The sequence below is a fragment of the Marmota flaviventris genome, chromosome 10, assembly GCF_047511675.1.
Source record: "Marmota flaviventris isolate mMarFla1 chromosome 10, mMarFla1.hap1, whole genome shotgun sequence".
Classification (NCBI taxonomy): domain Eukaryota; kingdom Metazoa; phylum Chordata; class Mammalia; order Rodentia; family Sciuridae; genus Marmota; species Marmota flaviventris.
In genome coordinates, this window is record NC_092507.1 from 116800992 (window position 1) to 116828920 (window position 27929).

The window sequence follows — 27929 nt, forward strand, 5'->3', positions numbered from 1 at the left end:
ATCATATGGTAGAATGCTTTGCACATGCAATCTCACTTAATTCTCCAAACAGCCCTGCAAGGTAGAGATAATTTTCTCAATTGCATATGAGGCAACTGAGGCTCAGCAAGCCCTGATAAGTCATCCAGTGTCAGGAATGTGACTCAATCTTAGCAGGTCGAGGATTAAAATTCATATCGCTCTGATTTCAGAGTTGCGACTTGGTGCTTTCTCTCCCTCCTATATTACAGGTGCTCATTCTATCTCATAAAAGCTCAGTGTTAAGAGATAAACTTGATGAATATTGGAGGAGAATAAATTTCACTCTATTACTACAGGAGGGCTAAAATTCTCCCAATCATTATCTAAATATAGGACTCCCATAACCACTTGCCTTACAACCAACTTAATTGTGCACCGGCTGCCTGAAGAAAAAGTATTTAAAAAGAAGTACACGTGCACACGCACAGAGAGAGAGGGAGAGAGAGAAAAAGAGAGAGAGAGAAACTTTTGTCGTAGCAATAAGGAGAGAGAGAATTCGAAACGGCCACTGAAAATGTACTTCCATGATCCGGCGCTGCAGAGATCCACCCAGGCAACTTGGCAAGAGTTACTCATTCTGTCCCATCTCTAAAATGCACATACCCTGGCCTTGCACAGTCTTGTAAATACTTTGCTGTCGATTCACATCATTGTTTTCGTTCTGCGGGCCACACGTCCTGCACAGGCTTATCCATGTCAGTGCCTCTGGCTTGGACGGCAGCCCCAGAAGGCAGGGGCTGGGCCTTACGCCTCTCCTCCTACTGTACCCACACGGAGCCAGACACAATTATGTGCTTAATAAAGGTTGGATCAGATGACCACAAAGATAAAGGTCATTTATTCCAACTTAAAAAGAAATGAGGCCTCAGGGTAGGGTAATCTCCAGCAGACGGCGCTGGGCAGTGGAACTAATGCCCAGAGAAAGGTCAGGGTCTGCATCCCACCTCTACCTAGTTCTAATCGATTGACGGCAAGAAAATTTGCCTCTCTGTTTGTCCACCTATCAAGTGGAGATGATATCCACTTCAAGGGACTCTAGTAAAAATTAAATAAAGGAACAATGAAATCCTGCAAATGGAAAAATGCTATGTTCAGTTACTTAGTCTAAAAAGGAAAAAAAAAAAATAGAGGTTGGGGTGTAGCCCAGTAGTAGAGCACTTGCCCGGTACATGAAACACCCTGAATTCCATCCCCAGCCCCAAAATGAAATAAATAAACAAACAACAACCAGAACAGACTCCTAGGATGCTGTGCTGTCCCAGGGTTTACACCAGGAAGATGTCTCCTGGGCCTCCCATGCCCGGTGACAGAAGCTGTCATGCTCCCTTATGTCAAGCCTCTGTGCCTTGCATAAGACCTGAGACATCATTAGCAAACGGGATGAACACTCCAGAGACCCTTGCAAAAGCTGATACAATTAAAAGTCAGATTTGTGCCCAGCTTCGTGGCACACACTAAAAATCCCAGCTACTCGGGAGGCTGAGGCAAGAGGATCACAAGTTGGAGGCCAGCCTCAGCAACTTAGCGAAAGCGCAACTCAAAAAATAAAAAGGGCTGAGTCTGGAGCTCGATGGCAGAGCACTCCTGGGTTCAACATCCAGGAATGAGAGGGAAAACAAATTCGATTTGTATCCAGCATTGGAACCAACTAAAGAGGAAAATTAAGTAAAGAGGAAAGCTATATCTCAGATTCTTCCTGAATTTCATTGAAGTTGCATTGGCCTATGTCTAGCTATTCTGGATGGGACCCACCACACAGCTACAGCCACACAATCCTCAGCATTAGGGAGGCTTTAAGTAATAGACCGACTAGTGTAAATTACCACGCAAGGGTACCCCGAGGACCCAGGCATCAGCAGACCTGGGCAGGCAGACAAGACTGATCAACTCATGCCCACAGGAGCTCTGTGGCTGGTTTTGCAGAGGAAGGTCAAGGGTTGGTGGTGAAAAGAGATAGGGCAGGCTACCTGGAATGTTCCAAACTTGGAGGCAGAAGGGAGCAGGCCCCACGAGAGACTCGGCAGAAACAGCGTTAGTAGAACCCACGTGGGGAACAGTGCCTGTCCTTTCTGTAGTCTCTGGATGATCACGCGTCCCCTGGGGCTGCCCCCGTCCTACCCGTAGGACTGAGTTCTATATAATAAGTGCTATTATTTCTTCCTGAAGGTCAAGTCTTCTCCAGACACCCTAATAGGAAGTGATTTGTCCTTGCTGTGAGGTTTCTGGCTGTGCTACTCGCGTGGCAATTTAGCATCTACCGACTTGATAGGAGAAGACACAAACATATTGAGGACCTACTGTGCACCCAGGGCTTTCAGCTCCTCTAATTCTCCCCACACCTGGGCCCTCCGTTACATCATCCCCATGTCTGTTGGAGGGTGGGGTGAGGATCACGGTCTCCAGGCCAGTCTGTGTGACTCCAACCACAGCTGTCCCCGCACATCTGCGCCATGAGACTTTATAAACAAGTGATTTAGCTTTGAACTGTAGATTTCCCTTCTGTAAAGTGGGGACAATAATTACTTATCTCCCAGGATCACTGTGAAGGTCAAATGCATTAATATCACTTAGAAAGATGCCTGAACAAGTGGGCACAGCGGGCCATGCCTGGAATTCCAGCTACTCCGGAGGCTGAGGCAGGAGGATCCCAAGTTCCAGGCCAGCTTGGGCAACTTAGTGAGAGCCTGTCTCAAAATAAAAAAGAGAAAGGGTGGGGATGTGGCTCAGTGGTCAAGTGCTCCTGGGTTTAATCCCCCGTAGTGGAAGAAAAAAGAGAAAAAAAGAAAGTAAAAAGATGCCCTCCACACGGTCAGTACGTGAACTAGGCTCAGAAACTTGGCCCAGGACCTGTAAGTGATTATATCCTAGTACATGGCCTAGGTGCTCTTTCCACTTTCTCGCAGCGTCTCCTCCTCTGGTTTTTCTCTAAGGATCTTGTGCCCCATCTCTCACCAGCTCCTATAAACCCGTCATCTTCCCTTTACCTCTGTGTAGAGCGAATTGCTCGGGGAGTCCAAACAGGCAAATCCAGAGAGAAGGTAGGTCTAGACCACTCCTGGTCACCCAGAGGACAGGGGTGGGGAGGAGGGTGGACAGACCTGAGCCTGAAGCGCTCCCTGCCCCCCGATGGCCTTCTGGGCCTCCGAGATGTGGAAGTGAAGCGTCAGGAGCGGACCCTGGACACGGGCAAAGGCCCCATCGTGGGGTGGGTGGAGGGACGCCCTGCCCGAAGCTCTTCCTCCCTGTCCCCGCCTCCCATGGTCTCGGCTTCCTTATGATCCACCCGGGAGGAAAGCGGTGCCAAAGCACCAGGCAACATAGGTGCCCTCCTGCACCGCCAGCCACCCTGGTGCTGTTGGGTGGGCGGCCGGGGAGGGGCGTGGGGGTGCAGGGCAGGGCCCCCCTGCTGTCCGGCCACATCAGCACCCCCTCCTGCCCCTGCCCGGCCGGCCCTGCTCCCAGCCCACTCCCCCGCGCTGCTCCGCCTGGTGAGGGCATTTCTTGGGCCCTCCTGACCTCCTCCTGCCCGGGAGGATGGAGGCATCATTAGCAGCCGCTGCTCCTGGGGAGTGGGAGAGCAGAGAGGCTCATTAAACCGGCCATGCGTGCCTCCTCTCCTCGGCGTCTCCTTCATCTCCCTCGCCCGCCTCACCCTCCTGGCCCCACAGCTCCAGTCCGGCGCGCATCACCCTCCCTCCTCTCCTCCTCTTTCCGGCCACCTTTCCAGGGCTCCTTGGTTTCCTTTCTCTGGCTCCGTGACCTTCTCCCGCGGCATCCCTAGCTGGCTCTGTCCCTGGCTTCCCGACCCTCCTTCCTCGCACCTCCACCTCCTTCTTCTGCTCCATTTACTTCCCACTCTGCTTCCTTGTGAGCTTCTCTTTCCCTCTCCTCACCGTCTCCCCATTCCCACCTGTATCCCCTTCCTAACCTGCTCTCTGCCACCCCCAAACCAGTCCTCGGGTCCATCTGGTGGGATGAGAAAATGGGGGAGAGGGACAGATGACAGTTCAGGGGTTAAGGCCAAGGAGAGGCCCCCTCCACGGAGGAGAGGAGGCAGGAGCGCAGGCTTCAGGGAGGCCTCATCTGGGTCATCCTGGCCACAGGTGCATCCCGGCCACTCCTGGGCCCCCCAACAGCTGCTGCTGAGGACTGAAGGGAGCACCTCTTTTTTGGGTCTGGTTTCCGCAGTTTAGGGCAAAAAGTTCCAACTCAACTTGGTTTGGCCACACCGCCGCCCCCTCTCCTTCTAAAAATGCAGCCTGTGGTGAGCTGACTAGTTCTGAGGTCAGGACAGGCCCAGCGGGGCCGGAGGGAGGGGGACTTGCCGTAGGGAGGGCACCCAGATGGCCTTTGCCTGGCCTGTTGCCAGTTCTCCTCTGAAAACTTTTGCTGCCCAGTAGGCAGTCTGCAACCAGGGCCACCCTGCAGGGCCACCATTCTAACACGGCTGCTCACAATGCCAGTCCCAACCCCTATCTCCCTCCCTTCCTCCCTCACTTCCTATCTCCATTGTCCTAAGATAATATTAGACAGCAGGATGTCTTTCCAACAAAATAACTTTTTTTTTTTTTCCCCAGTACTGAGAATTGAACCCAGGAGTGTCCTACCACTAGGCTACACCCCTAGCTACACCCCATTGTATTTTGGTACAGGGTCTCATTAAATTGCCCAGACTGGCCTCAACCTTGCAATCTTCCTGCCTCAGCCTCCCGAGTGGCTGGGATTATAGGTGTGCACCACGGGCCTAGCTCCAGCCCCCAAAACTGTTTCCTTCCCACTTTCTATAATTGCACCTCTTGGCTGGGTGTGTGGTGCACGCCTGTAATTTGAACTATTGCAAGTTTGAGGCCCAACTGGGCATTTGGCAAGAGCCAGTCTCAAAATAAAAATAATAAGAACAGGGCATGTGGCTCAGAGGCAGAGTGTCCCTGGGTTCAATCTCCAGTATCACAAAATAAAATCAAAAATGTGTAACTGTACTTCTTCCAGGAAGCATTCCTGGGTTGACCCCACCTTAAATCCAGAAGAGATCTAGGAAACTATTTAATCGCATGTCAATTTAGAATCAGGGCCTGGGCATGGCAGTGCATGCATATAATCCCAGTGATTTGGGAGGCCAAGGCAGGAGAATCCCAAATTCAAGACCAGCTTGGGAAAATTGATGTATCAAAATTAAAAAGTAGCTGCGCACGGTGTCGCACGCCTGTCATCCCAGCAGCTCAGGAGGCTGAGACAGGAGGATCGTGAGTCCAAAGCCAGCCTCAGCAATGGTGAGGCGCTAAGCAACTCAATGAGACCCTGTCTCTAAATAAAATACAAAATAGGACTGGGGATATGGCTCAGTGGTCGAGTGGCACTGAGTTCAATCCCCAGTACCTCCCCCCCAAAATTAAAAAGTGAATAAATAAATAAGGAGGGAGGGAGAGAGAGAGAGAGAGAGAGAGAGAGAGAGGAAGAGAGAGAGAGAGTTATTAAAATGAGGGCACTGAAGCCAGTGGGTGTGTGGTTTTCCCAGGGCATATGGTACATTAATGGCAAAGCTAAGAGTAAACATCAAGTCTTCTAATTCCTCTTCTTGTTTTCTTTCCATTGTAGCAACCTGTCTGCTCCCCAGAGAATTGATGGTCAAGGGAAGATCTGGGGGTCAGGGATGTCTACTACTATCATGTTTCCTGTTCTCTGCGTCAAAGTGCCTCTCTCTGCAGTCAGTCTCTGCTATACTTGAGACCAGTGTTGTTGATCTTAAATGGAAACCTTGCTTAGATATGAGCCCTTGCAGGGCTGGCAACCTCAGCACCTAACAGTGCCTGGCTCTCTAGGAACACTTGGCCAACTGAAGCTAACTGAAATGAAGACATGCTGCTGACCACCTAGGACTACAGAGTCTTCCCCCCAGCAGAGGCGGAGGAAGAGTCTTTGTAGACAAGGATGACACAGCCTGGCCCAGGAGATCGCCAGGACACAATTTGCACTCTTTGCTCTTTCCAAGACCCCAGGGGAACGGCACCACCTTCTAGACCAGGAACCTTGCATTTGGGTGGCCCACGTGTCCTGGCTGCAGGCCATGCAGAAGGGAGGGCAGGGGCTACACAGGCTCCCAGAAGGAACTTAAGAAGACACCTGCGGGCCCTAACATCCTCTAGGGTGGTCGCTGTGAGCTCCTTCCTGCTCCTCCTGGACCCAATCCAAGATCTCCTGTCACATGCACCCACTGAGCACACACAGATGAGTTCCCCAGAAAGAAACAGACCAGAAGCAGGCTGGGGCCCCTGGCAGGTGGGCAGAAGGTCTGCAGATGTCCTCACACTAACCAGTCAAAGGAACTGTGGAAGGCGCTGGAGCAGCCTGGTCAAGCGACACTTGCCTGAACACTTGGGTCCTCTCTCGCTCCTCTCCAGTTAAGTCACTGTGCGATTCTTCTGCAGGCTGTGTGTGGGGGGGTGTCTAATCTTAGGGCCTGGGATGTGGACGGCTGGAAAAGATTTGGAGCAATCCCTGACTTTATACCCTAGGAGGGCGACACGCGCATAGTAGGGATCCTGGGATGTGACACGCGTACAGTATGGATCCTGAGATGTGTCCCTCTACCCAGTGGAGCCCCTTGGGCACTAGATACAAAGAAAGCAGGGAAACGGAGGTCAAAGTCCACGGGTGGTACTTAGCTACAGCAGGGCCCTGGTCAAGCAGGAGGATCGCAAGTTCAAGGGCAAGTTCAAGGGCAGCCTGGGTAATTTAGGAAGAACCTATCTCCAAAGAAAATCAGCTGGGGCTATAGCTCAATGGTAGAGCACCCCTGGGTTCAGTTCCTAGAAGAAAGAAAAGAGGGGGTGAGGGAGGGAGAGAGAAGACAGCGGCTGGCCCTGGAATGGAATGGAGCATTACAATGGGAATCCTGAACCAGGGCTTGGGGCCAGGGTGTCTGCATCCCTTCTCGGGACTAGATCACCTGTACGGTCCCTCCCATATCTGCCCCCACAGCACACAGTAGTCGTTCAGCACAGGTCAAAGCTTGTAAGGATGTCTTCTGAAACCCCCCTCCTCCAGATACCTAAAATGCTCTCCACCCCCGGCACACCCCTGGCCTCCTCAGGATGATAATGACCCTTCAGACTCCCCCCAGCATCCTGCCTTCCTCAGTTCCATGTGCCCAGACTTTGGAGTGGAACCTCTCAAATCCCATCACGTTGATGTACGTCTTGAGAACCTGCCTACTAAGAATCCAGGTGCGTAAGGCTGTAACAGCTACCCACTGAGCCCCCGAGCCTCACCAACCCCAAAGGTGCCCCCACACACCTGGAGGACTCTTCCTGCCCCTGCGACCCGAGCCCGGCCCCTCCTTCAGAGCCCGGCTGCAGTCAGTGTCTTTAAGGAAGTCTGGCCAAACCAGCGCCATCCAGGCCACACCTGGCCACACCCGGGGCTATTTCCTTCTCTCCAGTATTTAAGGCCCCAGGCTACATCATATTTATCTGAGGTTGTTTATGGAGATCCTGGTAACAACAGGAACAATTTGCCTCTGGGACTTACAAGTGAACAGAAAAGGAAAGTCCCCTGCAAAGAGCCCGTAAAAGAAGCAGGTGTGAACCGCGAAGAGAGATGGGGGAAAGAATGGATCGATCACCTTTGGGCACAGTGGTGCACACCTGTAATCCCAGGGACTCAGGAGACTGAGGCAAGAGGATCCCAAGTTCAAGGCCAGCCTGGGCAGCTCAGACCCAGTCTCAAAAAAAAAGGACTGGGGGTGTGGCTCAGTCGTAGAGCACCCTGGGGCTCCAATCACCAGTATCAAGAGAGAAAAGTCCCTAATCTACAGATGACTCGCCCACTGAGTCTGGGGCATTGGGGGGGGGGGGGAGAGTTTAGTTTTCTCCAGGAAAGGGAGGAGGAGAAGGGCTGAAAACATTTTTATAATGTATCTTATTATAGAAGCTATTATAACCTACGGTAACTTATTATAGGCAGCAAATAGTTTCACTCAAAAATCATGTATATGCACATTTCTTTCCAACCTCAATTACAGACTTACACAAAAAGCTAGAGCTAAAAAGAGCCTTTGGCTAGCCCAACCTCCTCATGTTGGGAGTTACTAAAGCCCAGCAAGGTTAAGCAACTTGTTCAAAGTCACACAGCTCATTAGCAGCACAGTCAGGAAGGAAACTAAGATAAGGGTAACGGCTCAGACAGGACACTTTCCACAACATTACAATACTTCCACCAGGGGATGCAATCACACCCAACAAAGAGTCACATTGGTGACAGCCTGCCTGATTCTGCATTAAAAAAAAAAAAAAAAAAAAAAGAGAAACTGCATCCTAATGCAGTGAAAAACCTCTCTTGTTCAGGGATCCACCTTGTTTTGTCCCCAAGTCCTGTGGATTGAACCCAGGGGTGCTCTTCCACAGAGTTACACCCTCAGCCCTTTTTATTTTATTTTGAGACAGGGCCTCACTAAGTTGCCCAGGCCGGCCTTGAACTTGTGATCCTCCTGCCTCAGCCTCTGAGTAGTAGCTGGAATTTCCAGGGATGCGCCACTATGGGACTATGGGACTATGGGATCCAGCATTCCTGATGGAATTTTTTGAGGTTTGGGTGGAGAGCCTTCCTAGACGCCATCCCCCAAAGGCCACTTTAAGGTTGCAATCTGTGCAGATCCCAGGACACTTAGCAACTGAGAAGAAAGGATGTCAGAGGGCACGGGCCACTGCTTCTTCCTCCTCAGACCTATAAATCCAACTGTCCTTTTGGGGGGGGGGCATCCCGTCATCAATGACAGGGAAAAGAATCACACCTCGGTTAACCACACCACTGAGGAAAAGCGGTGGTGTGGATAATGCAAAAGTCATTTCTTTTTGGCATCGGAAAGCATGATAATGAATTTTTAGCAGCACCTAATTATGTTCTGCGGAAGATAATATTAAAAAAGTGTTTGCATTCTCTAAGCACGTATTAAGTGATAGTGTGAAGAACTGGGTTGGAATAGGAACCAGACTTCGAATTAAACCTCATTATGGGGACCCACCAAGTGGATAATCCACCCTCAAAGCACTCAGATATTCACTCAACAGGCTTTGGTGTGTGTGTGTGTGTGTGTGTGTGTGCATGCGTCTGCTTACCGCATGGCTGTCACCCTCCTGTGCACTAAGAAAAGAGGTCAGAGGGAATTTACAAACAAGAAGTCATATTCCCTGACCTAAGGAGGGTTGGTCTCCTGCAGGAGATGGCAGTAAACAAGTCCCTGTGATTAAAATGGAATCTGCTGTCCAAGGAAGAGCATTTGCTCTGGAAGCCCAAAGGAAAAAACAGGTCATTTTTGGAAGGAGGGAGAATGAGAAGACTGCCTTCTGATGGCTTGGGAGGTGCACCTGGAAGGCAGATCCAAACTGTACCATCCAGGGAACAGGGAGGTGGCGTGACCTGGTGTCACAGGAGGAGAAAGACCTGATTGGTTTTCCCCTTAGAGCAAATGCAAATGCAAATGCGGGTCAACCCCAGCACCCCTTCCCCTGTGCTCCTGGCTCCTGGCGTGGTCTCCCTCCATCCCAACAAGACAGATCTCGCCTAAGTTCTCCAGGAGCAAGTTCGTCTCCACTGGTTAATTCTGAGAGCTAAAAACATTCACCCTGGGGGGGAAAAAAAAATTCCTGTCCCTGTCCACAACAGAGTGTGTTTTGAATCTCTAACTGGATTCCAGGCTCATTTCTCTGGGACCCCAGAACCCGGAGCTTTCTCTCCACCGAGCCCTGTGGTGTTTGGGGCCTCTCTCTTAGGGGACAGCCCCTGCAGACCCCTGTGAGTTGGCTGCTGTTTGAAAACTGAAGGGGGAAGAAGATGGAGAGGAGGCCGCTCTCCCGGCCGCCGGGCCTTTTCCCCTGGCTCTGCGGTTGACGCTCAGCAATGATCCTACGAGCCTGGAATTTGAGGAATTTCCTGCCCCTGCTCCCTCCAAGAGCTGAAAGACCTAGCAATTAGGCCTGCAGTTTCCACCCCGGGCCTCCCTCCACCCAAGTTCAGTGGCCCCAGGGAAAAGCAGCGTCCAGAGCTCAGCCTGGGCGCATCTGCAGCCTGACCGTCCATCACAACGGTCCCCTACAAAGTCACCCCCACTGCCACCCCCCATCACCTGCTTCCAACCACCCAAAGTCTCTGCCAAATGCCCCACAGCCTTCCTCGGCCCGCCTGAGTGTAGAAATAATACCACAGCACAGAGTTCACTCCCTCCTGATTCCACCTGGTCCTTCTAGAATCTTCCAGGGATAATTCGATGCTTTTTGGGTTTGCTTCCTCTCCTCCGACACCGCAGGAGCCAAGCCTGGGTCCTTGTTCCTCCATCTTTTTGCCCCTCTCCTCCCTTCCCCTGGGCCCACACGTCCTGACTTCTTGGATTCACGCCTTTGCTCCGCGTCTGCTCCAGGCCCAGACACGGCGGGCCTTGCTCTCGGGCGGGCAGTGTGCCTGACCTGGGGACTTCTAGAAAGCAGGGTGGAGGCTCTGTGCCTCGGTTTCAAGCCAGAGATATGGGGACAGGAATGAGGAGGATGCTCCCAAGTCGTCTAAATGAATCTTATGTAACTTTGCAGCAGCAATAACAGAGGCGAATTTCTCCTCCCCATTATGTGTTGTTCAGGCTCATACTCAAGTTGGGTCCTAGTCTCTCTTGACACGTCAATCGCCGTCACATCAACACCAGGTGCAGGGGGCAAAACTCAGCCGAGGATTGAAAACACTTGCCACAAATCGTTCTCCACCGGAAAGTCCCAGCAGCACCCGAGGAAGGGGTGCCGTCCCCTTTAACCTTCCCCTCAGGACTGCAGCCCTCCCTGAACCCCAAGTCCTGTGTCTACATCTTCAGTCTAGTGCCTTTGGGGGGCAGTACTGGGGACTGGACCTAGGGGGCGCTCACCGCCGAGCCACATTCCCAGCCCTTACTGTCTTGAGACAGGCTCTCGCCAGGTTGCCGAGGCTGGCCTCAAATTTGTTACCCTCCGGCCTCAGCCTCCGAGTTGCTGGAATCACAGGTGTGCACCACCGCCCAAGGTGGGCTGGCCCATTCTCAACCCCTTCGACAGTGCCACCACCTCCCTTGGTTTTCACTCTTCCTCAAGAGTCAAGTCTGAATTTTGGCTGCCCAACGTCCCAGAGCAGCTGACTGGGTAGAACCTGGCCCCACACCTCCCCTCTCTGCCCACGTCACCTACCCTTCACCTACCCTCTCGTGCTCTTGGGCCGGCTCACTCACTTCCAGGGGGTCCAGGACAGCGGGGCCAGGAAGCCTCCCACCTGCCCACAGGTCTCCCCCAGGGCCTCACCTCCACTCCTCTCCCCTCTCAGCGCCCAGGCTGGAAAGTGGGGCAGCACATGGCCCGGCCTCCAGGCCTGTCCTCCACCCCCAAACAGGGGCCTCCAGGCCTGTCCTCCACCCCCAAACAGGGGCCTCCAGGCCTGTCCTCCACCCCCAAACAGGGGCCTCCAGGCCTGTCCCCCACCCCCAAACAGGGGCCTCCAGGCCTGTCCCCCACCCCCAAACAGGGGCCTCCAGGCCTGTCTCCCACCCCCAAACAAGGGCCTCCAGGCCTGTCCCCCCCCAACCCTCTGGGCCATAGGGCAGTCTCCTGCTCCCCAGCCTCCCCCCCCAACAGCCTTCCTCTGGGCCGTTCTCCCAGCCTCCGAAGAACAAGACTCCTCCGTTAAGAAGGAAATCAAAGCTCCCCCCACTGCTTCAGTGGGAAGTTCACTACCTGAGATCCCCCTGGCTCTCAAGACTGCGGCCTTCTGAGGTTGGGGGGTGCCATCCGTCACCACCCACCCCCCACAGTCCCTTCAAACAAAGCTTTTCTCTCAGGTTTTGACCCTGATGAAGATTTTTAACTGGAATCCCTTCTTCATCGTCTTCTTCTTCTTTTTTTTCCTTTCTCCCTTTACTCTGTAATTCTGAAAGATCTTTTGTCTTCTCAGTAAAAAAAAAAAAAGAGATTGGGAGGGTGTCTCCCCCTCCTTGTAAGTAATTGAGAAAGAGGTTTTCTGTTGTTTGTTTGGAGAGAAAGAAAGAAAGAAAATCAGTGCAGAACTATATTCTTTCTTAAAAATTCTTTCTTATATCGACATAAAGGAGAAGGGGTGTGTTGGCTCACTCCTGTAATTCTAGCAACTTGGGAGGCTGAGGCGGGAGGATCACAAGTTTGAGGCCAGCCTCAGCAACTTAGCAAGGCCCTGAGTAACTTACGGAGACCCCTGTCTCAAAAACACAAAACGTAAAGGGATGGGGATGTGGCTCGGTGGTAAAGCACCCCTGGGTTCAGTCCCAGGTACCAAAAATGACGAATCAGAAATCAAGCAGAGAAGTCTTGAACATGTGAATGGAGAATGGCGGCCCGAGAGGGAGGGTTAAAAGGGTAACAGAGAAACTGAGGAAGGGCTGCAAAGGCCTCCACAGAAGGAGCAGGAAGGGTGAGGAGAGATGCCCCCTTCCTGGGCCGCACTGAGCAGCTTCTCCAACTGGGAAGTGAGAAATGACCTCGGATCCCCCCCCCACACACACACACAGGAAGAAGACCTTCGAGGGTCCTGCACATCATAGCACCTAAAAGGGCCAAGCATACAGTAAGCACTCAAACCATGTGGGGTTAAACAAAACAGGGCTGTTGTGGCAATTATTTCTTTTTTTTTTTTTTTTCCTTTTCCCCCAGGACCAAAAGAAAGGCCCAGTGGAAACCAACAGGGAAAGAAATAAAGAATTCAGGGCTGGCCTCACCTGAGCTAGGGCAGGGTGACCAACAGAGAGGTCCCCGTGTCAGCCCCTCTGGTCAGCCAACCCCTCTGTCTTCCCTAGACCTCAGCCTCTCCCTCATCTGGCGAGGCAAGACCCATCCATCGAAACGCTGTCAGCTCTCAATTATTCAAACACAGGATCCTCACTTTGGAGATTATCCATGGAAAAATCTTAATCCCGGGCAGGCTGACTCCCTTTGCCACCCAGGATGTCTCGGTTGTCAGTCTTGGTGGGAGCAGGGAATTAGAAACTCATTTAAATAGCAGTCCGAGTCAACTCTAATAAGCAAGGCAAATCTGATTATTATCGTCATCATTATCACCAGGATGCATTCCAAAGTTTGATGGAGAAAATAAAAAAAACAGAAGGTTAAAAAAAAAAAAATCAGAGACTGGGTGTTATCCCAGGGGAAGCTCCCCCTCCTCCTGGGTCAACTGGGTGTTAACTATATTTACCGACGGCCTTTAATCTGGACAGCTCTCTGCAGCCTCTGATGCATCTTTACGGTGCCTCTAAAGGAAGATTAGAGACAATTTGTGATATTTGTTTCCTTAAAATAGTAGCTGACTTTCTCACTGCTGTCTTACGATTTTTCCAGTTTCATGTAGTTTAGCTCACTTAATGAGTTTACTGACTTCATCAAAGATTTGAGGCCACACACCTCTGTACACCTTTGGTCGGTTATAGAAAATATCGCGGGCACAGTGGCACAGGCCTAGAATTAATCCCAGCTCCTCGGGAGGCTGAGGCAGGAGGATTGCAAGTTCAAGTTCAGCCTGAGCAACTTGGCAAGACCCTGTCTCAAAATAAAACAAAAAGAGCCGGGATGTAGCTCAGAGGTAAGGTGCCCCTGAATTCAGTCCCCAGGACTGCAAATACTAGTCATAAGTAAATATAATACAATATAAATTAAGACTAGATGCTGGATGGGTGTGGTGGTGTTTAGGGGAGCAAATACAGACAGGAGAAATGAATGGAGGTGGGGGAAACCTAACCCAGGAAACACGCGCCACAGGATCTCCCATGCTTCTTCAGAGGCCAATGGCAAGGTCCAGTCCCGAGCTTCCCGGCACCCAATGCAAAAAAGGAAAAATGCAAAATCCGTGACATAATTTATTGTGTCTATAAAACAAAAACCACCCAATGACTTAGGAAAAGTACTGCCCCGGAACTTTCACCCACAGATCCTCATAAAAGGACACTAGGATGTGTTGAACCATATCCTGGATGACATCCCTGCCATAAATACTCCAAGGGTTTTCACAGGACTGCTCTTTAGAACATTCCTCACTCGGGGCAGGCTGGTGGCACTAGGCCAGATGCTCAGCTCAGGAAAAGCCGTTCCTGAGGGGGCCCAAACCGTCGGACTGTCTGGCTTGGTCCAGGGATAAAACTGAGAGTTCCTACAGGAACGGACTGGAGGTGGGCTGTGGCCGTGGGCGGGAGAGCGAGGACATAAAACAGGACTCTTCCCACTTAGCTCTTTCAGCCCCCGGCTCAGAGCTGCCTCCTGAGATGAGAGGAAGGAGAGGACATCACGGCCCTCTCCTCGGATAGTCACAATTTCTGGGGAGGCATCTGAAGACAGGGGGAGGGAGAACCCAGAGGATTATTCCACGAGGGAGATGGGGCAAGGGGCCACGGGCTACTGTGCTGTCTGGGCTGGGTGAGGGGCCCTGGGAGACTCGGCTAAGAAGGAAGAAAGCTCTGTCTGCTGGATTGAGGGGAAGGAAGGGAGGAAGGAAGGGAGGGAGGGAGGGAGGGAAAAGGAAAAGAAATAGAAATACTGCCGATACACCTAGCCCCATAAATACCAGCTCAGCTTTTGGCATCTTGAGGTCTGGAAAAATCCCCAGAAGAGTCACAGAAAAGCCAGTGGCAAGAGACAATGAAGGCCTGGCCAGCGGGCACTCTCCTGGGGAACACCCCAAGCACCCCCACAACCCAGCGGCTGGAGGGCCCAGTCCACACAGGCTGGACCCAGAGGCTGGCCTCCCCTGGAACAATCCAGGAAGGAAGCAAGCTCACAACCCAAGCATCAGGTACTCGGGGTGTCCAGAAACGCCCCCGTTTACCTGACCAAAGACCTCTTCATCCTACAAAGACCCTATTTTACCCCCCAAGGGAGGGAGAGAGCCCGGTGCCGTGGCATCAAGCTGCTAATCCCAGCAATTGGGGAGGCTGAGGCAGGAGGATCGTAAGCAAGAGGCCAGCCTGGGCAACGGGGCAAGACGCGGTCTCAAAATAAAAAAAAAAAAAAGGAAAAAGGGCTGGGGGTGTGTAGCTCAGTGTAGCGTGCCCCTGGGGGAGAGCCCCAGTACCAAAAAAAAAAAAAAAGAAAAATAGGGTCCGGGAGAGAAAGCTTGTCCAGCCTTGTCTGACTGAGGTGCCGGGGCTGCAGGGAAATCCCCAGGAGAGGAGAGACAATGGGGTGCAGGGCTGGTGTTCCCCCGGGAAGGAGTGCAGGGTGGAGGAGGAGAGGGCGAGCAGCCATCTCTGGGCTGCCATCTCGGGGCCGTCCCCTGACAATGGCCAGGAGTAGGGAACCTGCAGCCTGTTACTTAATTATCTCTGAATGGTTTTTGTTCCTGGCTTTAAACATTTACCCCTATTGGGTGTTCACGGCTTCACAAGCTCTCTATCTCCTTTTCTTTGCCGTCGCCATGGCAACGACTCCAGGCCTACAACGGCTCTCTGATTTTAAATAAAAGTTGAGGTTTCTCCCCCCCCCGCCCCCACCTTTCCCTCTCTTTCTAGGGGATGAGGTTTCTCTCTTCCCTCCACCTTCCCCTCTGCCCTGGGCTCCCCCCCACCCTGCCCAGCGCCCAGGGGCTCCTTATCATCATCACCTCCTTCTCTCATTACCTCCTTCCACCTGCCTCCTCTCTGAACCCTCTCCCATCTCTGGACTTCCAAGCCCTAATCCCCTGGTTGCCATGACGGCAAGAGAAGGGGTGCTGAGGAGGGAGGGGGTGCTGAGGAGGGAGGGGGGCAGAGGTTGACAGATCAGGGCCTCTCTGGAAAGGGCGGGGCATCATCTGGGAGCGGAGTCACCCTATATGCTCTGGGGATCACCCCCTTCCTCCAGCAGTTAGTGGGCAAGCAGGTTCCTTCAGTCACCACCCTGCGCCCCCAGGAACTGTTCCTGTCCCCCCCCAACACACACACACACTAGGGCTTGACCCCAAGGGCTCAGCCCCAGCCCCAGCCCCCTTTCTAGTCTTTATTTCGAGGCCGGGTCTCCCGGGGTGGCTGAGGCTGCCCTCCAACTCGCCATCCCCCTGCCTCGGCGCGTCACTAGGATTACAGAAATGGGCCTCTAGGTCCTGTCCTGTCACGGAGGACATCAGGATCTGTGCCATGGGGGGCGAGGGGTGGGGGAGGCAGCAGTAGATTTCCAGAGAGTGGGGAAGGAGGTTGGCTGGGGAGGAGGAGGCCAAGGGGGAGCCTCCAGTTCCAACCGGGCTCTAGGCCAGTGACTCACTCACCCTAAGGTCCTCCTGGGTTTTGTCTCTAACAGGGAGGGGTTGGATCAAATCTGTGAGTTTCCAACTCTTTTCAGGTGCCCCGGCCCTCCCAGGAGGTGGCTGGCAGCTATGGCAAGGGCTGGGGGGTGGCCGGCGAGAGCAGCAGCCAGCACCTGGCCCCTCCAGGACTCCCGCGTCCACCAGATCCGGCACCGACCCTGACCACAACCCCAGGCGTTCCTCGGGGAGGTCAGGGCCTCCACTCACCCTCCCTGGTGGGTTACCCAGGTGACTTGGCCACCTCCTGTCTCCCTGGCCCAGACTCACTCACCTAAGTTAGGCACGGCTCATATGGAAACCTCATCACTTCCAAAATGAGCTCGCAGACTGAATATTTCCGCAACAATATAAACCTCTCATTTATATATTTTATTTTTTGAGGCACCAGGAATCAGACTCAGGGGCCCTCTACCACTGAGCCACATCCCACGTCCTTTTTATTTTTTATTTATTTATTTATTTTTGAGACAGGGTTTCACTAAGTTGCCCAAATCGGCCTTGAATTTGGGATCCTCCTGCCTCAGCCTCCTGAGCAGCTGGGATTCCAGGTGTGCATCATGCCACCTGGCTGGAGGGTTGTTTATTGTCACACCTGGAATGGGAGGTGCTTCTGGTTTTCAGTGGGTGGAGGTCCAGGATGCGACTACCCAGCCCAGGGGGAGAAACAGACCCTACCAGAGGGTTAGTTGTGCCCACCTAAAGCAAGTCATTCCCACATTGTTTGTTCCCAGATTAGTATTCTATACTCAATCACTTATCTAACCCATTTCCTGAGTGCTGATACCAGGCACTGGGGAGGAGATGCAAGACCAAGACACAGAAGGGGGCCCTACCCCCAAGGACTTCACTTTACCTTATCTTCTCAACAGGATTCATGAATTCCGTGTTATAGTTAGGAAAAGAGGCTTGCACAAGATCAAAGTCAGGACTAAGAAGACCGAATCTGAACCCAGATCTCCTAACTACAAATCCAGGGCTCTTTTCATTACTCTACACCATAAAATATCTGAGCTGGGTATTGGGGTGCAGGCCTATAATCCCTGAGGCTGGGGAGGCTGAGGCAGGAGGATCACAAGTTTGAGGCCGGCCTCAACAATTTAGGGCTAGGGGTGCAGCTCAGCGGTACGGCACCACTGGGTTCAGTCCCCGGTACCATAAAATAATTCTTTTAATTTTAAAAGAAGTAGTTAGGATTCAATGAAACGGTAGGAGCTAATAAATGCCACCTACTGCGGACATCTCAGACACCGTGCCAAGGGTTCTACAGATTATTTAATGCAATCTTTTCCACCACTCCAGGTAGATGGCACTGTTCTTCTGCAAGGAGGTGAAATGACTGACACAAAAGTCCCCCGGACTGGAGGAAGCAGCTCCTGGATTCGCACAGAGTAGTCTGAACTCCAGACCTTGCCCTTTTACCCAGAAGCTGAAGAGCACATCCCCCTGGGCCTCTGGCATCACCAGCATCCTCCAGCGAGCTCCCTTTTCTACAGCCAAACAGAGGGAGGCCCTGAAAGAGCCCAAGACTCCTCTAGGAAGCAGCAGTCCAAGAAGAGGTGAAATCAACCCTACCATCAACCTAAGATCCTCATCTAAGATCCCCAGATCAGCCCCCGGGGAAGCTGGAGGAGCGAGGTGGAAGATTCTCTATGAAATAAACAAAAACAAAAACGACAAAGGTCAGGCGTGGTGGTGCACGCCTGGAATCCCAGTGGCCTGGGAGGCTGAGGCAGGAGGACTACAAGATGGAGGCCAGCCTCAGCAATTTAGCCAGACACTGTCTCGATATTTAAAAAATAAAATAAAAAAGGGGGCTGGGGATGCGGCTTAGTGGTTGAGCACCCCTGGGTTCAATCCTTAAAACAAAACAAAACAAAACAAAAAAAACCCACAAAGGCCCCAAGAATCAAAATTTTAGAAAAGTAGAGGGTGGAGGAGTGTGGAGTGGGACAAAGAGCTGGTGGTGGGAGAACAGGGCTGCCTGCAGAGGAAATCAGACCAATAGCGACCTTGCTGTTGGGGGAGGTTCCCAAGTGTGGCTTCGCTGACTTCTGCTCCCTGGACCCCGCTTCCCTCTGATCTGGCCACCCAAGCTAACAAAATTCCCCGACTCCCTAGGTCCTGGGGAAGTGCCTGAGCACACCCCACTGCCCCCCACCCCATTTCTAGCCACCAGTGTCAGGGGCTGTCGCTGACAGAGGGACAAGGAGACCCCGACATCCCCAGGCCTCAGGGACATGGCTGCACCCCCCCAGGGCTGTCCCTGAGGGGACCCCGAGGCGGCCTCCAAACACACCTCCCCTCCATCTGGATGGAGGCCCGTCCAGGCTCCACTGAGCTCCCTGCACTTTAAAGGCCTCCGCTTCACTAATGAGGAAAAGGGGCCTCGTCTGCGGGGCCCAGCCCACAGGGAGGGGGCCCAGGCGCCCTCTGAAAGAGGCCGGTATTTGTTGTTTGTTGGTGGTGTTTTTTGTTTTGAACAAAACATAATCCGGGGCCTTGGGGAACTTGCAATCTGGCTGGCAAATGCAAAGGTCACTGCTTTCCAACCAAGGGCAAGCCGAGCCTGTGAAAGGAGACCCAAGGAGGGGTGCGGGGAAGGGCTCTCTCCAGCCCCAGGGGGTGCAGGGGGTCTGGGCAGAGAAGGGGCGAAGGAGGGCTTTGGACTTCTCAGTCAGACTCAGGTTCCCGGGAGCCGGGTCCAGGAGATGGCCCTGGTTTTCATTTGGTCCCTTCCCCCAGCCCCCAGCGCTGCTCGGCCTCCGAGATGATTAAAACCCAAAGAATTTTAAATGTCTGGAATTCGCTTTCCACCACGGATGCCTTTTGGTGTTTTTTCTCTCTCCCCTCCCTGGTAATTTCTCCTCCTGGGAGAGCGTTCCCTCCTCTCTTCCGGCCCAGTTTGCCGGGAGACGATTCCCAGTCCACACCAGTTAACTTTGTTTTGATTTAGGGGAGGAGAGAGGGGGTTGGGTGTCTCACAAAGAGGGGGAGGAGGAGGAGGAGGAGGAGGAGGAGGGTGGAGAGGCCTTGATCTTACTGGCTAAAATTCCCAGAAAAAAGAAAAAAAAAAAAAAAGAGAAGAAATAGCTTTCAGGGGGAAAAAAAAAATCTGCCAAATGTTTATGTTCCCACAAGACTCTGCAAAACCTTTTCAGAGACCAAAGCTAAAGTTCAGGGCGAAGCCAGAACATGTTTCTTCAGGGAGAAAATCTTATCAGCACGCACACACACCAGCACCCACACCCTTGGTCAGGTCCCCACCTTCCCCCGGGCAGGCTGGGCCATCCGCAGGACAGTGGGGGTGCAGGGGTGGGGTGTGGGGTACAGGGCTCCAGCTCACCTATCCCAAGTCCAGGCCAGATCTGAACATGGAGGAAATCCCTGGCTTCCACTGTGATTCCTGAGCAAACGCGGCTCCTCCCGGGACACCCCTGCTCTGGCCCTCGGAAACCAGGACCTGCAGCCATCGCTCACAAAATTCATCAGAGAGGTCCGGGGCCCCGTTTGGGAAGAGCCAGTCCTTCTGGGGAACCCTCACAGGATGGCAAGCAGTCAGAGAACTGCAGCCAGAAGGTAGCTAGGAGACTGACCTTCTCATTGTATGCTAAGAAGACAGGCCCAGGTCACTGAGGAAGGCCACTCCATTAGGGGCACAAATGGTGCTAGAGCCGTATCTAGATGGGCAAGAGCACGTCCTTTCTTATTTTGAATCTGGGCCTTGCTAAACCTCCCAGGCTGGTCTCTTTTCCATCTCCATCCCCAACCTACTTGCAACTGGGATTACAAGTCCCGCCTCTTCCTTTAGGACTCACAGAGGCCCAGGCCACAGAGACCTGCTGAGACACAGAAATGAGGAACAGACACAGAAAACACACACACACACACACACACACACACACACACACACACACACACGGGAGGTTTGGATTCCAGTCCAGCTCTGTGTCTAACTCGCTGGATACACTGCCATCCTGGGCCTCTCTGATCCTTCATCTGGACCCGTGGTCTCTCTGGGTTGGAAGCCCAAGGAAGGTCCTGCGGCAGAGGCAGAGCCGTGGGCGCTCAGGTCCAGGGGTGGGGGCCCAGCAGGAAGGGCATCCTCTCCCTCCCTTTCCCCCTATTTCCGGTCCTGTGCTCTGACCCTGTGGAGCCGGGCCCTCCAGGGTTGAGAACTCCACCTTTTCATGGGGCCTGGGTGGGACACGCCTAGAGTCCCGGCTTGCTTAGGAGTCTCACCCACCGGCTGCCAGGACCGCAAGTCGGAGGCCAGCCTGGGAGATTCGGGGAGCCCCCTGTTTTAAAATAAAAGATAAAAGGGGCTGGGGTGTGGCTCGGGGGCAAAGCACTCCTGACTGAATCCCCACTTCCAAAATGGAAAAAAAGAAAAAGAAGAACAGGACCTTTTCCAGTCAATCCGACAAGCCTGGGTCCAATTTGGTGTGGCTTGGACCAATCCCTCTCCCTGAGCAGCAGCAGCAGCTCTTCCCCATCTCGAAAATGGGAACGATGGGCAGATTGGGGAGCCCCTGGCACAGCCTCCACCTGGGAAAGGGAGGCCTAAGTGCCTGGCCTCCCCCTTCCTCTGAATTATCAGTGAACATCCCTGTTCTCTTCCAGGCTTCAGGCCCCAGATGTGTGTTCTGCTCTCCCCAAAGCAGAAAAGTTCCCCTGAACGGCCTCTCCCCACTTCTGTGCGCCCCACTTCCCGGCACAGGGGTGCACCAACTCCCCTGGGGACCCCCTCCAGCTCCTCCTGCGCTGTGTGACCTGGGCTGCTCCTGCAGTACCCCAGGGCAGGCCGGGGGGAGCCAGAGGCACACACCGCTCTGGGGATGAAGACTGGGCTCCAGTGGCCGGCCCTGCAGGGCGGGGCCCAGGGTCCTGGTTCCCGTGGCCTCACCCCCTGGCTGCCGGCACCCCCCTCCCCCCAGCATGGCTCTGCCCACTCTCCCCTGGTCTCCCTCTCCCTCCCCACCCCCTCTGCTGCTGGCTGGGAGCAGGAGGTTATGAAAATGAGCCGCATGCCCAGGAGACTGTAATTATCTGCTAAGTGTGAAAGCCAGAGTGATTAATTAAGAGATAATAAAAAGAAAAGGAGGGCGAGAGGGGGGCCTCTCGGCTTTGCTTTGATGATAGAACCTGAGGTGAGCCAAGCAATTAGGGGAATCTTTATCGAGAGTTAGCTATAATCCACAAATTATCAAGCACCAAATGCTCCAGGAGCAGGGCGCATCTCACTCCCGCCGAGTGACAGACAGACGGACAGACAGGGAAGGACAGCAGGAGGAAGGGGGCCTGGGAGAGCCAGGGCAAGGGGGCCTCGGGCTCTGCTGAGGGAGGCCAGCCACCGAGTGGGCTGCGCAGATTGTCCCCGTGCCGGCCACAGGCTGAGCTCCCAGGACCCGGGGCCATGGCTGTCCTATCCTCCTACCCTTGATAAAGGGGACACTACCCCTGAACACATGCAGGCGGCCCCACAGGCTGGCGCTACCCTGCAAACACACAGCCTGTCACTGTGTCCACTCTGCGCTCCTCTCTGCGGGGACCACGGACCCGTCTTCTTGGAGGTCCTCGTTCCACCCTGTCCTCAAGGGGACAGACCTCACGGGGTGCAGGGCTGCCTTGGGCATGTGGGAGCCTGTCACAAGGCTGGTGTGACTGCTGCAGGGGCCGCACTTGGCAAGGTGACCCCAGGGCTCCACATCTTTTCCTGGCCTCCACTCTGGTTCCAAAGCCCTCCTCCTCCAGGGGGCTCCCTACCTTCCCGTCTCTCCTTCCCACCTGGATCCATTCCTTCCTCTTGCCTTCCCTCCACCCTCCCAAGGAAACTTCCCTAACTGACTGCCCAGCTGCAGTTATTTCTAGTATTTTCTCTCCCCCACCCCCTTCAGTGCTGGGGATTGAACCCAAGGGTGATCCACTGCTGAGTCACACACCCAGCCCTGTTTATTTATTTATTTTGACACAAGGTCTCACTACGTTGCTAAGGGCCTTGCTGGGTTGACGAGGCTGGCCTCTGAACTTGTGATCCTCCTGTCTCAGCCTCTCAAGCAGTTGGTCTTACAGGCGTGCGCCACCGCGTGTGCGTGGTTTCTAGAGCCTCTTCTATCCTCTTCTGCACAGCAGGCGCATAACAGGATTCGAAATCCGCCCCCATTATTTAGATGATCTAGGTATTTATGTGTTTGTATCGTCTAAGTATGGGTTGCCAACTCCCCTATTGAAGAGCAGAAATGGAGTTGTCTTCTCCCTCAAGTTCAGGTTTAGAGCTAAGAGCTGGCGGTTAGTGGGGTCCAAGGAAATGCCCAACTCCTTCCTCGGGTTAGGAGACTCCCAAAGGCAGGCCCCCCACGGATGCTCCAACCTGCCCTTCCTCTGCCCACACTCATATTGCTTAGTGTCCACCCACACAGACTGGGCCGAGGAAGGACATCCTGTGATTCTGAGAGGACGATATTCCTGCCAGCACAGTTATTGACTGCGGTTTGGGCCACCCTGCCACCAGCCCTGTGCCCACTTCCCTCCCTACCTGGCTTCAGCAGCAGATGCCAGCATCTCTCCCGGCCTGCCACCCCCACCCCCGTGGCCAGAGAGATGGGAAGGACGGCAGAGCTCTCAGGCCCCCAGCTGCTCTGAGTTGCAGAGAAGGGGAACTGGACAGGTAAGGGCACAGCGTGACTCAGGCAGGTTCCTGTGAACTCTGTCTTTCTGGCCCTGGCTGGAGACACTGCAAAGGGCCGCCTCCGTGATTAGCTGGAGGGCAAATCTGACTCCTCATGAGAGAAACCTCTTTGGCTCCTCAGAAGCAGCTTCACCTAGGCTTGTTTCTTAAGTATCGGGAACTTTGCCTTGAAGTTTGAGAAAAATGTACAGACAAGAGAATACGGAGGATGCATTCTGTCACAGTCCCTAATTAGACCGCTTCCATGCAGGAAATGGAAAAGTTTCAGGTTAGACACAAAGAAGAACTTCCTGCTTGCCACAGAGTATCAGATCATGAGAGTGAGTGAGCAGATTTAGCTGATGAAACTCCTTTTTCTTTAAACATGGATGTGCAGGTTGACCCCCAGTTAATTGGGTCTTAAGAGTGCGACCTGGAAGCTGAGTGTGGTGGCACATTCCTGTAATCCCAGTGATTCAGGAGGCTGAGGCAGGAGGATTACAAGTTGGAGGCCAGCCTCAGGGAGACCCTATCTCAAAATAAAACATAAAAAAAGGGGGGCTGAGGATGTGAGTCAGTGCCCCCTGGGTTCAATCCCTAATATGAGAGAGAGGGAGGGAGGGAAAGAGAGAGACAGACAGAGAGAGAGAGAGAGAGAGAGAGAGAGAGAGAGAGAGATCTTAAGAGTCCAAAGATGCTGAGGGGTTTTTTTTGGTTTTTTTCTTTGGCGGCAGGAAGAATTAAACCCCACGGCACTACAACTGAGCTACACCCCCAGATCTTTTTATTTTTAAATTTGAGACAGCCTTGCTAAATTGCCCAAGCTGGCCTTGAATCTGCGATTTTCCCCAAGCCTCTGGGATTACAGGGGTGTGACACTGGACGGGCTGATGTTGGGGTTCTTAAAGAACCGTCCCTCCACGTTCCTTTCTGACATCAGTTTTATTTCTCCATTTCCAGGAAGCCTAACCTGATCCGTCAGGCCCCTTCCTTATTTACTGTGAAACCCCTCAGGATCGATGCTCATGGTCTGCGTGAGTTCCCATTCACAACTACAGATGGCCACGTTTTGTATGGGAAGGAAGACAGGATGAAGGAGAATCAGTGGGGGTTCCTGTCTGAGTTTCCCCACAGAACCAGGAGACCCCTGAAGGCAGGAGTCTCTCCTCTCTGACCTCCAGATCTTCCTCTGTAGCCTGGAGCTCTCACAGTGATGGAGATGGGAGGGAGCCTGAGTCAGGGCGCCATTGGCGAGCAAGTGTTGGGTCTACACAGAATGAGAAGCTGACATACCCGGAGAAGGTTCCCCACTGCTCCCCCAAAATCATGTCCGCCCCCCCCCCCCCCCGTTGAGCCCAGGACCTCCCTTCCTCCCCACCATCATGCGATTGGCTCCTGACCCAATTTTCAAGTCAAACCAACAGGATCAAGACTCTGACCAAATGCTCTGTCAAAATGACACCCCCCAAAAAAAATCTCCCATTGAGAAGAATTATGAGGACTTTTCATTTAAAAATAATAATAATAAAATGGAATGGAAATGACTGGCTCAGGCACAGAGGAGTTTCGACCAACACATTGGCCGGTTGCTTTTCAACTCGGAAGCTGGCAGCGTGAGTACAGATTTGGCAGGGAGTGGGTGGGGTCACCGGGAGGAAATGGACAGGTCAGCGTTGCAGCTGAGGACAGGCACACACAGGCAAGCTCTGCACCCTCTCCTGTCCCACGACTCGCTTTCCTAAAACAAACACCCCGGAACTCCCGAATCAATGATCCATCAGGGGGGTGTTACACAACTAAAGCTGGCTGAAAAGCAAACTCTGTTAATGAATTCTATTTTATCTTGATTCCCATTAGAATGGCTGCAGATCTATTTCCCTAGAGGAGAGCATGCTCTCACACCTCAGGAGTGTGGTCCTAGGACAAGCGTCTGGCACCAGCCTTTCGGCATCAAGAGTCTACCCAGATGTTTTGTCTTGCAGTTCTGGGATTGAACCAAGGGTGCTCCACCCCTGAGCCACAACCCCAGCCCTTTTTATTTTTCATTTTGAGGCAGGGAATTGCTAAGTTGCCCAGGCTGGCATTAAACTTGCAATCCTCCTGCCTCAGCCTCCCAAGTCGCTGGGATCACAGGTGTGGCCTGGCTTTCCCAGATGTCTTGTGAGCACACTAAAATTTGAGAGGCCTTTGCTCTCACACAATGAGTTGAAGACTTCTGGAAAGACAGTGGTTAAAATGATGCTCAAACTTACCATGCACTGTCCTAAGAGTGCTCCCCCTCCCACCCCTTTGGTACCAGGGATTGAACCCACAAGTGTTTAACCACTGAGTCACATCACCAGCCCATTTCTAAAATTTATTTTCATTTATTTTTTAAATTTTAAGACAGAGCCTCGCTAAATGCTGAGGTTGGCTTTGAACTTGCAATCCTCCTGCCTCAGCCTCCTGAGCTGTTGGGATTACAGGCATGCACCACTGCTCTGAGGGTTTTTTTTTTTTTTTTTTAGGGCTTAAAATAGGTGGGTAGGTGCAATCATTTTACAGATGAGGAAACAGAGGCTCATTCAGTCTCCAAATCTAAGACACAGGCCTAATTATAAACCAGGGTACTTTCCATTATTCCCTGAGCCTCCCCAAAGATCCCTGAACCCCAGAGACCAGGGATTACCCACATTGCTGGTCACTTCCCTTGGCACCATTAGCACAGACTTATCTGTATTTGGCCTATTATTTGTTCATCTCTCATTCTATTGTTTCCTCTCGGGTCTGCCTTGCACTGTGAACCGTGGAAAAAAGCAGGCCCTGTGCAATATTCATAACTATGGTTTATTGAGTACCAGATACTGTTCCTTAATATATTTTCATTCAATCCTCATAACAACCCTGCGAGGTAGGAACAGTCATCTGCCTTTTATAGACCTCAGAAAAACTGAGGCTCCAAATAACTGACAGGCAGAGGGGCCGACCCTCCCACGGACCTTCTAGTTAGGAGGTCCCAGGGCAGTCTCGGGGTCACCCAGTTCCGGGGACGAGTTTGTGTCTTATGACATGCCCCTCGTCAGAAACCTAAGGCAACATGTGCCAACTAAATCCCTTCCGATTCAGGCTTTCCAGGCTCTCTTCTCAATTTTCTGCCTAAACGGAGAGCAGCCTCGGTCCAGATAATCCGGAAGCCATTTCTACTTGGCTTTGCATCGCATCCATCCATTTATTTATTCATTCATTTATTTATTTTGCAAAGTCAGATATTTTTTTTTTTCCTTTCTAATTATATTTGGCTCCCACTGACATTAAAATGAGTCTGCATTCTCCCTTCACCCCCTGACTCACACCAGGCATCCCAGATGTGTGCCGGGCCATAGGTCCTGCAGCTTAGAATCCAGCATCATGGACAGAGTGGCAGGCCTGGGGATCCTCCGAGGGGTGGGAGGGTCAGCGCGGGCAGCATGGCCCAGCTGGAGGGGGTGGGGGCAGAGATGGGCAACGGGGGGGGGGGCAGTGTAGGACCTCTGGCCCTCAGCCGTCCCACAGGGAGTGCAGTCAAGCAGGAAGATGAGGGGGGAGGGCCGGGCAGGAGGAGGGAGGGGCTGAGCAGCAGGTCAATGGCTCAGGGTCTGGGATTAAAACCCAGTTGGGTCCAGGCAGTAGGTCTTTCTGGATGACTGGGACCTCGAGACCCAGAGCTCCACTTGCCAAACTCCCTACCCCCTTGGAAGATGCCTTCTCGGGCTCCTCCTGTCTGCTCTGCTCTCTCCCACAGGTCCATCTCTGCCCCTTCCCTTTAAGAAGCTCCCAGTTCAGCGAATCGAATGGGAAGACGCGGTTAAAAGCACCTCCCGGCTCCACAATGCTGGGTAATGGGGCGAGCAGGGCCCCCAGGCTGTTCCTGGGAGAATTCAGACAGGAGGGGGCCAAGTCACAATAATTAATACTAATAAAAACTCTGCTGATGAGGAGAAGCACGTTAATTTAGAAACCAAGCCCTATTGGGAAGGGGTGGGGGTGGGCAGGAAGGAGGGGGGCACCAGAGGCTGGGAGATTTGGGGGTGGTGGTGGAAAGGGTGCTTTAGATAAACTGCCTTTGTTCCTGGAAATCATAATCCTTGGGAGGGACGGCTCACTCCTTCGGATTCCTCGGCTCCTTCCATCCGGAGCAGGGGGTACAATCAGGGATTGTCCAGAGCCAGGATATCTTCAAGGACCTGCATTCCAGAGGCCGGGCAGTCCCCCCGGCTCACATCTGTGCACGTCCCCTCCCCCTCCGCCGGCTCAGGCCCGGCTCCCCCTCCCCCAGACAGGGAGACTGGGGCATTTTTCACATACCTCTCTCACAACCTTTATCTTATAGGATTGTCAATATGTATTTATACTCCCATCTCCCACACCAGCCTAAGAGTGCCTCAAGGACAGAGGCTAAATCTCACTTACCTTTTTATCCCCAGGTCTGGGGGGGGGGGGGGTTGGGCGCACACTCACACACACACACACACACTCACGGCTAGCTCAGGAGCACCAGCTCCCAGCCCCCTGGCGGGCCCCTCTTCAAAGGTTTCCCTGTGAAAAGCAGAGCTGGCTTCCTGGCAGGTTTTTGGAATCTCTAGGCTCAGCCCCCAAATGCACTCAGAGCTGAGGCCACTGACCAGTGCCAGCAGCCCAGGGTTGACCCCGCAGGGACCAAACCCGAACTGGCCCTCCCTTGAGTGGAACCAGATGTTTCCCTGGACTCTGGGCCCCGTAGATGTACGTGGCCCAGGCCCAGAGGGGACAGATGACAAAGGACCTTGACTCCGATTCAGGTATCTTAGAGGGGGCAGGGCTCTCCTCTTTGCTATCTCCCTTGAACTCTGTCTCCAGGCATCTTTATCTTATACCCAAAGAGTGACAGAGAAAAAGACTTCCTCATCCTCCCAAAGTGTCCCCAACTTCCCAGGGAGGAACTGATATTTCTCTG

The 27929-nt window shown here is 53.0% G+C and overlaps 1 protein-coding gene and 1 long non-coding RNA gene across 4 annotated transcripts in view; one reads left to right on the plus strand and one right to left on the minus strand.

The window, feature by feature from the left end:
• The window catches only part of Kirrel1 (kirre like nephrin family adhesion molecule 1), a 101826-nt gene that overhangs the window by 65967 nt on the left and 7930 nt on the right, over positions 1–27929 (minus strand). The gene's annotated exons all lie outside the window — the stretch shown is intronic.
• Positions 19560–26753, plus strand: LOC114079120 (uncharacterized). Of its 2 annotated transcripts, XR_011709047.1 has the most exons (3): positions 19593–19890; positions 23939–24591; positions 26739–26753. It is a non-coding gene; the product is annotated as an uncharacterized lncRNA (long non-coding RNA). The 2 variants fall into 2 exon arrangements; XR_003580439.3 differs by lacking the exon at positions 26739–26753 and having other exon boundaries at positions 19560–19890; positions 23939–24522.